This window comes from Macaca nemestrina, chromosome 7, assembly GCF_043159975.1.
Source record: "Macaca nemestrina isolate mMacNem1 chromosome 7, mMacNem.hap1, whole genome shotgun sequence".
In the NCBI taxonomy this organism is placed as follows: domain Eukaryota; kingdom Metazoa; phylum Chordata; class Mammalia; order Primates; family Cercopithecidae; genus Macaca; species Macaca nemestrina.
The window spans coordinates 95,815,729-95,831,284 of record NC_092131.1 but is presented as its reverse complement, the minus strand read 5'-3'; the positions used below and the strand labels follow the sequence as shown (position 1 = coordinate 95,831,284).

The window sequence follows — 15,556 nt, the reverse complement described above, 5'->3', positions numbered from 1 at the left end:
CACAATCTGTGATGAGGAACTTCAATATTCCTACCTTCCAGTTAGAGGGTTAGCCCAGATATATGCAACACATATATGACTATGGTAGAAAAAGATTCACTAAAATGAGATTGGGACATTTAGCCTGCATTGCAGGAGGATTGATATTTTGAATTTCAAGACTGTAATTTAAAACTAGATTAGAGATGATATGTTTTGGGATAGGGCAGAAGCATTCTCAAAACTGCATTATAGAGAGCACCTGCAATTCTACCTGAGATAACTAGTGGAAGATAACCTCACCTATCAAGAATTACAAAATTTGAGGAGATGCAATGCCTTTTAAAATAATATGCATACATCCCAAATGGGTGAATTCACTCAGAGAAACTAAAGAAAGGAAAACAGCAACCATAAAGGTTTTACTTAAGTTACAAAATTAAAGATGAAACACATCTTTTTTTTACTTGTGTCAAAGATGCAATAGAAGGGCTAACACTCACAAAACAAGAATAAGGTATTATAAAACAAAATCTGATATATTTAAAAATTAAGTACAATTCTGAAAAAAGTCTACTCATTAAAATAAAAAATACTGAAAAAATGGTTGGAACAGATTAGACACCATAGAAAATAAAATTAGAGAACTGGAAGACAGAAAAAATTACAGAGACATAAAGTGATAGAAATTATGGATAAAGGACTAAGAGCTTTGGAGGATAGAAACAGCAGCTCTAATATATATGTGAGGGAAGTCCCACAAGTAGAAACTAAAGAGACTTGTGGAAAGTCAATATTCTAAGAGACAAAGAGTGAAAAATTTTCAGAAAAAAGAAATAAGTCAAGTAGTCAAAAGTTATGTCAAGTACTAATTAGGATACATGTAATTAAGTCAGCACCTAGGTATTGCTATCACAACACCTCAAGGATAAAGAAAAAGAAAGATTGCCTATAAAAACATGACAATTAGATCAATCACAGACTTTAGACACATCCTTGGGTGTTACTGTGGGTTCAAATTATTAAGCATCAGATTGAAAAACGTAGGAATACAGCTTTATACAAATTCCTACATTAGGATTAGAAACCCTGTGGCCTAGTTACCATTCACTCCTTAATTGGGATCAGAAATTCCCAGTGAGAGGTTGAGGGTCATGAATCCTGTAGCTTGGTAGTTTCCTAGACTATTCTCTTGATGAGCCTCCTGCTTAGGTCACACCCTCACATCCCCCGATCCTCTTCGACTGCATCTTGCTGGTCTAGTGTCTTCTTCCATCTACATCCTCAAAGGGCTCTAGGTTCTTCACTGTGCTTTTTCCCGGGCCTGGGCCACAGATGAATGAAGTGAACCTTTGGTATTTCAGGGCAACTACTGGTTTTAAAATCAATTCCAAAGATTGTGCATCCCTTCCCATCATCACTGCCAAAAAAAAAAAAAAAAAAATGGCATTTAACACTACATGAACAAGACCGTTTTTTATTCACAGACTGGGCTTCATAGGGCATGCAGAGTTCAGAGTTTGGTGTCTCAGATACTCATTATAGAAAGGACTAAACACACACATACACAGAGAGAAAAAAAATGCATGTCGTTAAAATTCGTTCTAAAGTAAAAAAAAGCTCATTCTAAAGAACCTTGGTGTAAGAATGTAAGAATGAATGTTAATTATGGATTTTTTCCTTTTAATGTAGCAATAGATTTCATCAGTCAGTCAAGGCAATCTGTAGGTTATATCTAAACATAGTTGACCCTTGAACAACATAAGGTTAGTGTTGCCAATATCCTGTGGAGTTGAAAATCCTCATATAACTTTTGACTCCCCGAAGACTTAACTACTAATAATATAAATGGTCAATTAACACATATTTTGTAGGTTATATGTATTATGTACTGTACTCTTACAATAAAGTAAGCTAGAGAAAAATGTTATTAAGAAAATCATATGGAAGAGAATATATATTTACTATTTAGTAAGTGGAAGTGGGTCATCACAAAGGTCTTCATAATTTTTGTCTTCAGGTCAAGTAAGCTGAGTAAAAGGAGGAAGAGGAAAAGTTGGTTTTCCTGTCTCAGGCATGGCAGAGTTGAACAAAAATTTGCATGTAAGTGAACCCTCACAGGTCCAACCTGTGTTGTTTAAGTAGCAACTCTACATACAATATCTAAGTATCTATATTTGTGTAACTAATGGATAATTTTGCAATTGCTTTTTATAATTATTATATAATACCTTCTAAATGGAATCAGAAGGTACAGTTTCCTACATGTTTTGTTACAGCAAGAATATTATCTCAATTTCAGTATTATCGAAAAAGTCACCCTGAGTAAGAAATGGTTCACACTTTTCCTTTTTACCTACACTAGAAATCTAAACCCTTAGAAAAGAAGCTTTAAATAAAAGGAGCTGTTAGTTAGCATCATACAATGACAGTCATTACAATTTCAAAAAATATCCAACTATTACAATTTTCCAACTAAATGAATGAGGATGCTTTGGGTTAAGTAAGATATTATTGTCAGGAATTTAAAAGTTCTTACATATGATAAAAATCTGTGAAGATTGCAGAACCATACATATATTTTTGCTCCAGAAAAGTCAGGTAAAAATCAATCAGATATTTTGGACAGCAGTGAACAAACAGCTGCCTTGAGTCTTACAACCTCCAGACAAGGACTCTGTGACCCACCTCCAAGTCATAGGCTTCTTGTTTCCCAAGCAGCATGTGTGTAAGGAAAGTAGGAAAATCAGACTTCTCAAAGATGTAGTAGACTGTTAGCTGTTTGTTTAAACCTGCTTTCTGGGATTAGCTCTATCTTACTTTGTGCATTTGGGGCTGAAGGTTAGACAAGGGTCAAGTAGGAGATTTCAACACATCTGATAAAGGTTTGTTCTTCATGAGAAGAGGAGAACTTTTCACCAGTTAGGCCTAATGCCCTCATCTTAACCTCTTCCTATTATTTGCCTGTGTAAGGAGGCTCAGGACAGCATAGGGCCATTTTAAATCTCAATGCACAAATCCATAACATTCATTATTATCTAACTTCGGAACTACTCTCTAGCTTGAAAGCTCACTGTTCAAATATGGCCTTGCATTAGCACCGGCCAGTTCATCCTGGACTGTGTTTGTGGATTAGGGACAAAGTGAAGACATTTTTTTTCCCTTTCAAACAGAAATTATCACAACTAAATATTTGTGAAAGCCAAACAAAGGAATATTCTTAGATATTTAAATGCAATATGTACTCCCTATTCTTCAAAAACAAGTCTACAATGATCTTAAATTTTTTTCTAAGATGATTGTTCATTCTTTAAACATATTACTGTTTGTGGGGGTAGATTCTAGTCTTAAAGACTTATAAATCCCTCTGATTGGTACTAAAAGTTCCCCCATCTCAATGACATTGTTTTCACAGTTATATTTTGGGAGAGAGAGGAAAAAAGTATAAATAGGAAGAAAAGTTGTAGAGAGACAGGAGAGCTAATTCGTGTCTCACATTCTCAGTGTTTGCTTTGTAAACTGCTGCCACACAAAACTATGGTCATGTCTAGCTTACGACAGGGATACAGTCTCAGAAATGCATCATTAGGTAATTTTTTTTTTTTTTTTTTTTTTTTGGCTCACTGCAATTTCCGCCCCCTGGGTTCAAGGGATTCTCCTGCCTCAACCTTCCAAGTAGCTGGGATTACAGATATGCGCCACCATGCCCGGCTAATTTTTGTATTTTTAGTAAAGACGGGGTTTCACCATGTTGGCCAGGCTGGTCTTGAACTCCTGACCTCAGGTGATCCGCCCACCTCAACCTCCCAAAGTGCTGGAATTACAGGCATGAGCCACCGCGCCCAACCTCATCAAGTAATTTCACTCCATGGTAACTTCATAGAGTGTGCTTACACAAACCTAGATGCTATAGCATAGTATATACTTAGGCTATATGGCATAGGCTACAAACCTGTACAGCATATTGCTGTACTGAATGCTGTAGGCAGCTGTAACACAATGCTATTTGTGTATCTAGCCATATCGGAACATAGAAAATGTAATGTGCTCTGTTTATACTGTTAAGATGTTACAAAAGCTACACCACCACCAGGCAATAGGAATTTTTCAGCTTCCTTATAACCTTAGGGGAAATACGTGGCACACAACTGTACTTGCTATGCCCCAAGGGGATTAACAGATGGGGAATAGGGAAGGGAGATGTTCTCATATTGGTGTTCCCAAGTCTTTGCAATGATTTGCACTCCTGCCTCCAGGTCTTAGTTAGTAGACATTTTCTGCAAGTCTACTGACTGACGAGTTTTAACATTACACTTATCACTCTGTATTTCATCTTCTGATTCCTTGTCTATCTCTCTCGATAGACTATGAACAACTTGAGTACAGAGTCTCTGTCTCATTTGCCTCTGTATCTTTGGTGCTTGACACAGTTCTGAGAACAGAGCACATGCTCAATATTTAACCAGAGAATCAATGAACACTGAAGTTACTCCACTTCCCTTCACCCTCTGCATACACTTAGATACACATAATATTTAGAGTTCATTCAACTGAATTCCACATACTTAATTAGCTGCATTTTCTTTTGCACATAACTATTCTGTCTTTCCATTGTGTCCTGGGTTAGTGCACCCCAGCTCTGCTTTCAAAACTTTTCTGTTACTTCTCTGTTCCTGAGTTATGCAAGGCATCTTAAACACCTGGAAATAAAATATTTATGTGCTTCTTTCCATTCTTCACACCATAACCATAAGTGAAAGAGGGAACTATTTTAAAATAATGCAATAATATTATAAAGTCAAATAGCCTTCTGTGGGGAAAAAAAAACAGATAGTAAATAAAAGTCAAGATAGCCATTGAAGTTGTCCAAACTCCAATACTGAAAGGAAATAAGACAAATGTTTGAATTACATGACAAATCAAATTGAATGCAACGATATCATAATTTCATAATTATTTTCTTTTGCATTACTTTCTAGTTAAATACCAAAGCTAATCGCATTTTAAAATACTTCTCCAATATACTGCGGTTTAGAGGCCTGAGCTAGTAAACAACTCATAATGTTCTTTACTTCCTGTATCCTTTGTTTTATTTTAAACTGGAAATAGCCAGGTGTAAAACTGTGCATTGCATTTTTCTCATGCGGTGTGATTTTATTAGATCGTTTGGAATTAACCATATAATTAAAATTATAGCCTTTACCTCATCCTATTAAACAATGGTTACAGAAAAATGACCCAAATGCAATATAAAACATGGTGGATATGCTCCTATGCTTTTTACCTTAGGATCCTACCACCTTCTTAGCTTATTTTATATGTAAATAAGATCCTCCTTGCTCATGATGCTTCTCTGTTTCTTGTCAGTTATTTGTCATTTTTTGAAACAGGATTAACTGTTTCAATGACATAGAGCATATGTCTTTAATTCCCCAGCCTAACTTCCCTTGAACTTGATTTTACTTTTAAATTTTACATTTTCTTTTCTCAGTGATTCACCCTCTATTCCTAAATATCACAATCAGAACAGAAGACAACTCATTTACCCTTGATATTTTAAATAACCTAGACTTCTCGCTCTCATTGTAGATCACAAACATCTTTTCCTGGAGCCTCACTCCTGCCATGCCAGATCTCATTTTTGCTCTGTCTAGCCACCCTGAAACGTCTTTCCTGCTACTCTCTATCAACTCAAAACTTACTATTTCTTAAAATTGGCTCCTGTCTTCTTTTGCTTCTTGACAGCTTTTCCAAACAAAAGCAATCTCAGAGACATATATGCTTCTCAGTTAAAATGGCAATTTTCCACCATCTTCCCATTTAACAATTAGGAACATACTGTCTTCCATTGCTCATTTATTGTTTTACGGTTATTAGTAGTGGCTCTTCCATGAGATTATAACAGGGGTTGCAAACTCTTTCTGTAATGGGCCAGGCAGTAAATATTTTAGGTGTTTCATGCCTTACAACATCTGTCACAACTACCGAACTCTGCCATTTTATATGTGGACAGCAGCCGTACGCCATATGTACATGAATGGAATGACTGTGTTCCAACACAACTTCATGTATGAACTCTGAAATTTAAATTGTATGTAATTTTCACGTGACATGAAATAATATTCTTTTGAAAAATTTCCCAACTATTTAAAAATGTGAGAACCTTTCTTAATTCACAGATCACACAAAAAGAGATGGCAGACTGGGTTTGGTCTCTGAGCCATAGTTTATTGACCACTGGATTATAAACTTCTTGAAGGCAGAAACAGATATTACAGGGTTTGAAGTCCAACAGTTGTTCATCATTTACCTAGCCTAAGGCAAGGGACCAATGATTCTAGCCATCCAATCTGGGAATGTTTGGAGGGCCTGAAAAACATTTTAGAAAACAGATAAAAGAGGTTGAAATCTCAAGGAAGAGGGAAGAAGAGGCTCCACTTCTCTTTCCACTTCCTAAGTTCTCGGGACGTCTGTGTTCAAACACAGTATTTCTTTGAACTAAGCAGAAATCTTTGAAAGGGCAGAAGGCAGGCTCAAAGCCGCAGATGCCATTTTGAATACAAGCTTCATATGGTCTCCGTGGGAGTCTGTAAAACCCAGCGCTCTCCTCTGTGGGAGTTCTTCACTTTTAGCGTGATGGCTCTGTATTTAATTACACTGTATATTTTCTTCTTTAGTGCTGTGATACAGAAAGACAGAGACACAGAGAGTGCAGGGGGGAGAGAGAGAGAGAGAGAGAGAGAGAGAGAGAGAGAGAGAGCTGTACTCCAGCCCTGCAGATTAGGAATGTCCTCAACATTCAACCCATGAAGCACACGAAGATACTCCCCCTTGACATTATTTATCTAGAATGTTCTCTTTGAGTTATAGTACCAAAGGGGGGAAATACTCATTTAATGAAGAGAGAGTTTCGTCCAGTTTAAAAGCCATAATTTTGTATGCATGTCAGAAAAACACATAATCTGAACAATAAATTCACCCAGCCAGACTGAGGGCCCACTTGCCACTAGAATCTGTTTTTCTTTTTACCATAATGAGGCGACATCCCTTTCCTTGGAGAGGAGAGTTCAATAGTTTAATTTTTGTTAACTGAGATCCCTTGTATGAAGGTAAATTACATTGCCTTTTCTATTACTAGCTCTGTTAATTGTCAAGCAATCAGAGTTTATGCACTCATCCAAGACAGCGGAGAATTTCCCATAATGTTACAAAATAAAACCTGACAAAGCACAATAATCTTTAGTTTATTGATGTGCTACCAGGCTGTTGAAAGCATCAGATCAGTAATGTGCTTTGGTTAGGAAATTGGGGTCTAGGGAGAAATATTGGGAGTTAGAGAGAGAACATCAGGGCTTGCAGAAAAAATATATTAGGAGTTAAAAGGGAAAAAAGATGTTTGTGGTGGGATTTTAGATTTTATGAAAAAAACACTGAGATCTTGTAAGGATTCTGAAGAAAAACACATCTAGGGTGGACAGATGAACTTTGGCCCTAGTGGCCAAAAAAAGATTTATTTTTATTTTTTTGTTGGGAGAGGTGCTGCATATCATAATATAAATAACACACACAATTTTCAGAGTTCCAGGAAAGGCACATTCTGAAGATAGTCATTGCATGGTTTAATAAAAATTGTAGGTAGCCAGGATGGCAAAACGAAATCTAGATTTGGTTTTAAAAAAAGCTAAAAATAGGAGCTCAATAAAATATCCCAGCTGCTTTTCTAGTTTCCTTCAAATTCTACCTGCAGTGATGAGAAAAATAACTCAACATTTGCTTAGAGCCTTGGGAACTTTTAAGATTTGCAAAATTTATTTGTGGAGAGTTAAAGCCCTCTCTTCATGCTCCTTCCTGTGCTGTTCTCTTCTTTCCCCTGTTCGCTATCTGATAAGGGATTCTGCCTTGGACTTGTCATGCCGGACACCCCTCAGGACTTCCAGGTATAACTTATGATGACAATATTCTGGCTGTTGATGCTGAGAGAAATGAGAGTGTGTGGTCACGAGTGCTTCCTTCTGAGTGCTTGAAGGGTTTACGTTTCCATTTTTAAAGTTTGACTTTAGTAGTCCTATTGACCCTAGGAATTAAGATTTGAGCCGCATTATTAAATTGTCCCCATAGATTGGGATTTTGAGCTCTAAGAAGCTAAAGACTTTGCTTGCTGACAGAGAGCTTATTTGGGAGCCAGCTTTACATTAATATTGTAATCGTACTCAAACTTATTTTAGGAGTCAAAGGGAAACCATGTTAAAAAAAAAAAAAAAAACCTCCCATATATCAAAGGAAAATGCTGATTAAACAACTATCTTCACAACCCCAAATTCAAACTATCTAAAAGCATAAAAGAAAATAAATTTCTTATTTGGCAGTTTGATATTTTAAAAAATGAGATGTATTAAGTGTAAGAGTGTGTAAGTGTGTATAGGAGGTAAGTGTGTATACGTGCAGAGGTGTGTGTGTGTGAGAGAGAGAGCAAGTGAACAAGAGATTGAGATTCTCTACCTTGCAATAAAAGATGGCAAGGTGATAAATTAGTGCTCTCGACTGAAATTGATTACACTGTGTTCCCATCCAGTTCATGTGGCAGCCACACAGATGCTCTGAAACACCTTAATGACACATTGGAGAAAACTTCTCAAGCGGGCCCCTTGTAGTGTTCTTTCCCTTCCTCCCCTCATTGACTCCCAGAGTGAACATTGTGGATGCTGCGTACATTAGGGAAAGGGGCATGCAAACATTCCTCCACTCCCACTTGCACAGAAATGTCTTTATTTTATATCTCAGGAATCCTTTAGACAATCCTAGGAGCCTAAATGCTAAAATGACAAATGTAAGTGATTTTGTCTTCTCAATGCTCAGATTTATCTATTCCCAGCTCTCTGGAGAGGCAGCACATATAGCAAAAAGATGAAGCAGCATCGAGCCACCTAGAGGCAATCTTATCCAAGCCTGCCCAGCAAAACAAAGTTATGAGGCTTATTGCCATAATTGTAGATTAAATGGAATTGCCTACTTTATGCTCAAGGATTGAAAGGAAGAAGTTACCAATATACTTGAATTAAAGGAGTACTAGGGAAGATGGACCATTACAATGAAGCCCTCAGTTTTAAACAATTCAAGAAGTCTTATGGTAAAATCCCTAATGGGATATATTGATAACTGCTGAAATGTAATCAATTCCCTTCCATTGAAATTATGAGAATAACTGATAATTTAAGAAATTTCAAAAATCTGTGTGTGTATATATATATGAACATTTTTATATATTTGTATATTTATAATACATAAATACTCCAGAAATTTTAATAAATATTAAATGCTCAGTTAATTTTGACCAGTACAAAAATAATTTAAAAATAGTATTTTTCCACTTAAGAGTATTACAGCTTTGAAAGGAGACCCAGATTTCAATGTCTATGTAAGTCTGTAAATGGCTTTATTGAGCCCTGCAAAGATTAATCAAAAGTTCTATGAGTTATTTATATGTTGTTTTCTATATGATTAACAATCTATATCTATGTGTTGAATTATTATTTGTGCTTAATAATTTTGAACCTGTATTAACTACTTTTTAAATATTCTGTAGGATTTAAACCGCATTTACTGATCATTTCCATTTGGTGGCCTTAAACACTGAAAAGTTGTCACAAGAGTGATGGTGATTTCATTGACTGTGGTCAATGCAGGACATTCTAGTGGTCAATAGGCACAGGCAATGGTACAAGCTCCTTTAATACAGGTAAAGCCTACAGCTTATTACCCAAATGAAGACAAAAGCCCTCAAGCCCCTTCCAAGGAAAGTGCCTCCCTCAAACGAGATCCTTCAATTTCCTGAAGACATTCAATCTTCTCACCCTCAGAAAGTTCCTTTCCTGTCTTGGCACCTTCTCCAACTTTTCTGAGCCCTACCTCTATCCCTTCATGCTTGCCTGCTGCAAGAATCATTCCCCCTGTTACATTCCTGAATGTGAGACTAGGTGATACAAAGATCAGAGTTCTTATGGCCCCATCTTCTAGCAAGGCTGGGTGACAGGCATCCTTTAGTCCTGCTACTGCAAAAATACTGCAGTATTTACCTTATTGAGGTCCACATAAACAAATGTTCCAGAAATGTATATATTTCTTTTCTTTTTCTTTTCTTTCTTTCCTTTTTTTTTTTTTTTTTTTTGAGACAAAAGTCTTACTCTGTCACCCAGGCTGGAATGCAATGACTTTGATCTCGGCTCACTGTAACTTCTACCTCCCGGGTTCAAGTGATTCTCCTGCCTGAGCCTCATGAGTACCTGGGATTATAGGCATGAGCCACCGTGCCTGGCTATTTTTTGTGTTTTTAGTAGACACACGGTTTCACCATGTTGGCCAGACTGGTCTCAAACTCCTGACCTCAGGCGATCTACTCACCTCAGCCTCCCAAAGTGCTGGGATTATAGGCGTAAGCCACCGCGCCCGACCAGAAATGTATGTATTTTTTAAAGAAAATCTTAAAGCATATGTTGTTGACAAAAACATTTGTTGCCTGCAAAGTAGTAGTCTCTTATTAAATCAAGCAGCATCAAAACTTTCCCACCCTTATTCCTCATCAGTTAAATAAATAATCCCTCAATTTTGTAAGTTTAAAAAACTGCATTGTTAATATCTTCTACTTGAGCAGATCTTCAAGTTTAAAAGACCCACGTAACTTTTTTAAAAACCGCCCAAAATGTTAAAGGATTTTTGTCTGAGTTTATGTACCAAAGAGATTAGACTAGTTTACCAAAAGCAACAGTGGCAAATATAATAATAACTGTATATCTTGCTTCTCAAAATAGTTCCTCAGACATTAGCTTAGTGGCTAGTATATTCTGTATTCACAGATGAAGATACTGAACTGTCAAGAGCTCAAATGAGTTGTCCAAACTGGCTGGTGACTGTGCTTGGCCAGGTATAGTTAGACTATAATACAGGGGAGAGATGGCGAGAAATTGGCGGTGGTGTCACCAGTGTGTCTGTGACAGTTTTTTAGCCCTACACATTTGGCACTGTGACAGAAAAAATAAAACTATGACCTGCATAACATAACTTGCATAGAACTGTTTTCGTGTAATTCTAACAGTGTTACTGCATTTATGAAGTTCTGTCCTTTCTTCTTTGTGATGGGAGTCACATGGCCCCTCCAAGCCCCTTGATTTACCTCCTAGCACCAGAATAAAGCCTAAGCCTTTGTATCCTAGTATGTCACTGCAGCTAAAAAAGCACACATTTGGAGATTTTTGAGGGAGGATGGAAACAAGATTGAGGGAAAAAGAAAGCACATATCTTTGCACCTTGCCTCTCATTATGTTGATCATTACCAGTGTGTTCGATTTTGCCCAAGAGAACTACAATATTCTGAACAAATGGTTTTAAAACATGTATTTTTTTTTTTTACCAGTAGGACCTTTTTGTAAATGAAATCTTATGTTGAACCCCTTTTTTATAAAGAGACAAATACCAAGCTTCCCTGGATGTAGATAACTCCTTGCTCTATTTTAAGGCTTCTTGAGATCCCCGCTTAGAACCCTACAACTCAGGAGGGTCTAATTTGAAAATAATTCTCCTAAACAATTGAATTAGAAACATCCTCCCTTGAGCAGAGGCCTTTTCTTAACCATATGTTATTGAGGGGTTGATTCAATCTTCCTCACCTCATTCGTTCCCCTCTTGGCATTTCTCCCCTTGAGCCCAAACTGAAACTGTCTTTTTTGTGTGATCTGATTAAATATTTCCTCAGGACACTGACGGAATTCTCTAGAAAAACTCCCCTTACCTTCACTGTTGTTCAGCCTTGAAGAATACTCTTCCTGTTCAATAATAACTTATTGAGTATTTTCTCTATGCCAGGTACTGAGAAACCTGCAGATTTGTGTTTGTAGTCAGGAGATTCAATTCCACTTTGTATAAATCTGCCTTACTTTGCTTCTTACTTAAAGAAACCTTGGAGATTTTTTTTTCCCCAGAGATTTTTAGCCAAAAATTAAAAAAAAAAATCAAGAAGATAAGAATTGTCATTTCCATGGGAATCTTCAATGTAATGGTACATACACAATTGAAATAAATGGGAAGTCACATACAATTATACTCAGAGAAGTGTAAGCAGACTTTGTAAAATAGTTGTTGCATTTCTTCATATTGAATAAAATAATAAATTATTTGAATAGTTCCATTATCTATCCTTAACTGAAACATACAGTGCCTGTCCTATTTCTTCAAAAAGCTTGTTAATATGCAATCACCTAGTACAACTGCTAAGTTTTGAAAGGTCACCCATGTTTTATTCATAAAGGGTGGTTTTCTGGAGGGGAAAAAGGTTACAATGTCATGTAATACCATATTCTGATGGAGGCTTTGCTTTCCAAGGTAGGTTCTAATGGATTGGATGGGGAAAGAGCGAGATTTGGGGACAGGGAAATAGCTTGTTTCAGAGCTTCAGTAAAACTGCATTTAGAACAGGAAAACTTTGAAATGGGGGCAGGGTGGGGGGAATTTATTCTACTTTTAACCATCAAGTAAGCATGACAGCCTCTGTTACTTACGCTCACAAATACTTGACTTTCCCCTATGGCCAGCTACCTGGAAGGAAATATTTCCAGCCCCCTTGAAGTTAAAACTGTAGCCATGTGACCAGTTCTGTCCAGTGAAATATGAGTAGACGTGATTGTGTCACCTGAAACTGAAGCATTTTATTGACATTATTTGAACCACCCGCAGCTCCTCCTTCTGTCATGGTCATGAGGAGGGCAACGTTCTAGATGAAGAGATTAGTATCAGGGGTCTGCTTAAAGGACCACTGTCCCAGTAATTTGCACAAATGCAAATTTGCTCAGAATGATTCTGCATGGGAAGGAAATAAACATTTACTGTGTTGAGTCACTAAAATTCTGAGGTTGTTTACATAGAACATTATTGCCTTTTCCTGGCTAATATATGGACCTAGTCATATCTTTTACACATATAAAAAGTCAAGTCTCATCTTTTCATGGCTAAGCATAGTTAGCAAAAAAGGCCCTTATATTTACCTAGTTCATCACCCTTTGATGGCTGTTAATCCAACTTTCCAAGGTCATATATATTTACTGGAAACAGAATAGAAAATAATTTAGCTAATCCTAATCCAAAACCCTTTGTATAGCATCTAGTCTGTATTTCAAGATGAAATTATAGCAGTTGCTGTTTCCATCCTTGGGTAATCTTATCCTTTCCATTATTTTAAACTGCTCTTCTATGTAGAAGACAACAAAATTATCACCTCTAAGAATTTCTCCTTAAATTCCTCAAGGTATCTCACACTCAACCACCGAAACAACATCACACTCACCTTCTAGGTGCCATGATTTATGCATCACTTGACTCTGGACAATGTCAAATATATTTCTTTGTAGTAGGGCTCAATAAATGTTTCAATTTAATTGAATGAAAAATTAATTTCTATTTTTTTCACCTTGATTCATTTGCACTGCATCTTTCTATCTGATCAGAAATCATCTGATTTCATTGCACTGGACTTAAGAACCTCAAAGTCATCTTTGATTTCTTCTTCTTCCTCAACACTAAAGGCCAAATGACTGCCAAGACCTTTCATGATATTTTTACTACATCTCCAAAAATCTACGTTCTTCTTTTCTATTATTTCAGGCCTTCATCTCTCAAATGCAACATATCTTTTCCATTTTAATTTCTGATTATTCCAATTTTTGTATTGGTTCTGGAACTAAATCATATTTTCTTCCTTTTATTTTATTTATGTATCATTCTTAAAATTTTCCTTCTGGTCAGAAAGAGCAATTTTTGTAGAAAGGAAGAGAGAGTTTGCAGTGTATAGGTTAAGGAGAGAGGTTTTAGAGCCCAACTCATCTGGGTTTACATCTTGAAATCTGACTTTTCAGTTGAATGGCTGCATATCCTTGATCTCTTCAGTTAGAATTTCTGTACTTCACTTTAGTCATGTAGACAACTGTGGCCTGACCTTGGCACTTACCGTTTTCATGATTTTCGAAATCTCCTAATAAAACCTACTTATACACAAATACAATTACAGACACCCCCCTCACACACACACACACACACACATACATTGGTAAGCAATGTGAAAATTATGAAAGATTTCTTAGAGAAGGTGAAGGAAAGGCCCTACAACGCATAGCTCCCAGCAGAACCCTTTTTTCTCTACCACTGTCTACTCACTTCTATTTGTTCTCTTATTTATTCTCTTCTGGGCTTTTTCCTTCTGGTATCTCAAATTTCTTGTGATTTTCCTTATGCAGAGCAAATTAGCAACCATAATTTTCTTGTGGTCTCACCCTTACTTTTAAACAGCTTCTAGAAGTGTATGTTCCAAACATATGCATTGTTTACCCTATAGTGATTTTCATTTAAGGTGTTCTCTCCATCTTTAACCTGGGATGATATCACTGTCCATATGTTTTGTGAGTATCCAATAGTTTAATGTATGTAAAAGCTTGGGAAAGAACCAATCAAATCCAAGTATTCAATAAAGGTTGGGTATCAGCATTATTATTATAGAAATATGAGTGTCTTATTTGGTGAGATATTTGTACATGACAATCACTACTAGCACTTCTGGGGTCTAAATAGATCAGGATAAATATCAGGGGACAAAATACAGATAATTGCTAGATCAAGTCGTATTCTGTTTTGTTTTGTTTGGTTTCTGGAGATGGAGTCTCACTCTGTTGCCCAGGCTGGAGTGCACTGGTGCCATCTTGGCTCACTGCAACCTCCACCTCCTGGGTTCAAGTGATTGATTCTCCTGCCTCAGCCTCTCAAGTAGCTGGGACTGCAGGCACACACCACCATACCTAGGTAATTTTTGTATTTTTTTAGTAGAGATGGGGTTTTGCTATGTGGGCCAGACTGGTCTTGAACTCCTGACCTCAAATGATCTGCCTGCCTCGGCCTCCCAACGTGCTGGGATTACAGGCCTGAGCCACGGTGCTCAGCCTCAAGTCATATTCTGATGCAGGTCACACAGGTCTTTTGGGGGCTCTCATCTGAGCAATAACGAGGGACCCAGGCTTTTTCCATCTTGTGTTGCCATGGGTGGAAAGGAGCACAAAAGATACACGGCCAGGCTGGAATAACCAAACATCATTTCTGCTTACATTCCATTGGCTAGAACCAGTCATTTCCATGCAAAGTAGGCTGAGAAACAGTTGTTTTCTACTGGAAGAGGAAATGGGATTGGTGATCCAATCCTTGATGTAAGGTCTGTGTTATTACAAAAGTAAAAACTGTGGCTAAGAAAATCTCAAGGTAATACGCATGAGTAAAATTTTTGTAAAACTTTTGTACAAGATTAAGTTAAAATAAGATTTATTGACAAGGAGATATGAGGCATACCTTTTGCTCTACCATTTTCTTACCCACACATTTGAGGCAGGCTGAACTGAAATGTACCCCATCGCCCTTGTGCATGATTCTCACTTTCTGGTATTCACTTCCTTGTGTAGCCCTCTCCCCTTGAGCGAGAGCTGGGCTGGTGATTGCTTCTAACCAATTGAATATGATAAATGTAATGGGATTTCACTTCCATGATTAAATTACA

General features: G+C 37.1%; 1 long non-coding RNA gene across 3 annotated transcripts in view; it reads left to right on the top strand.

The window, feature by feature from the left end:
* LOC105479371 (uncharacterized) overlaps nt 1-15,556 on the top strand; it is a 44,854-nt gene that overhangs the window by 12,052 nt on the left and 17,246 nt on the right. For all 3 annotated transcript variants that reach the window (XR_011625400.1, XR_985850.2, XR_985851.2), the window contains exon 2: nt 2,000-2,082. This is a non-coding gene — a long non-coding RNA (uncharacterized lncRNA). The remainder of the gene's footprint in view (nt 1-1,999; nt 2,083-15,556) is intronic.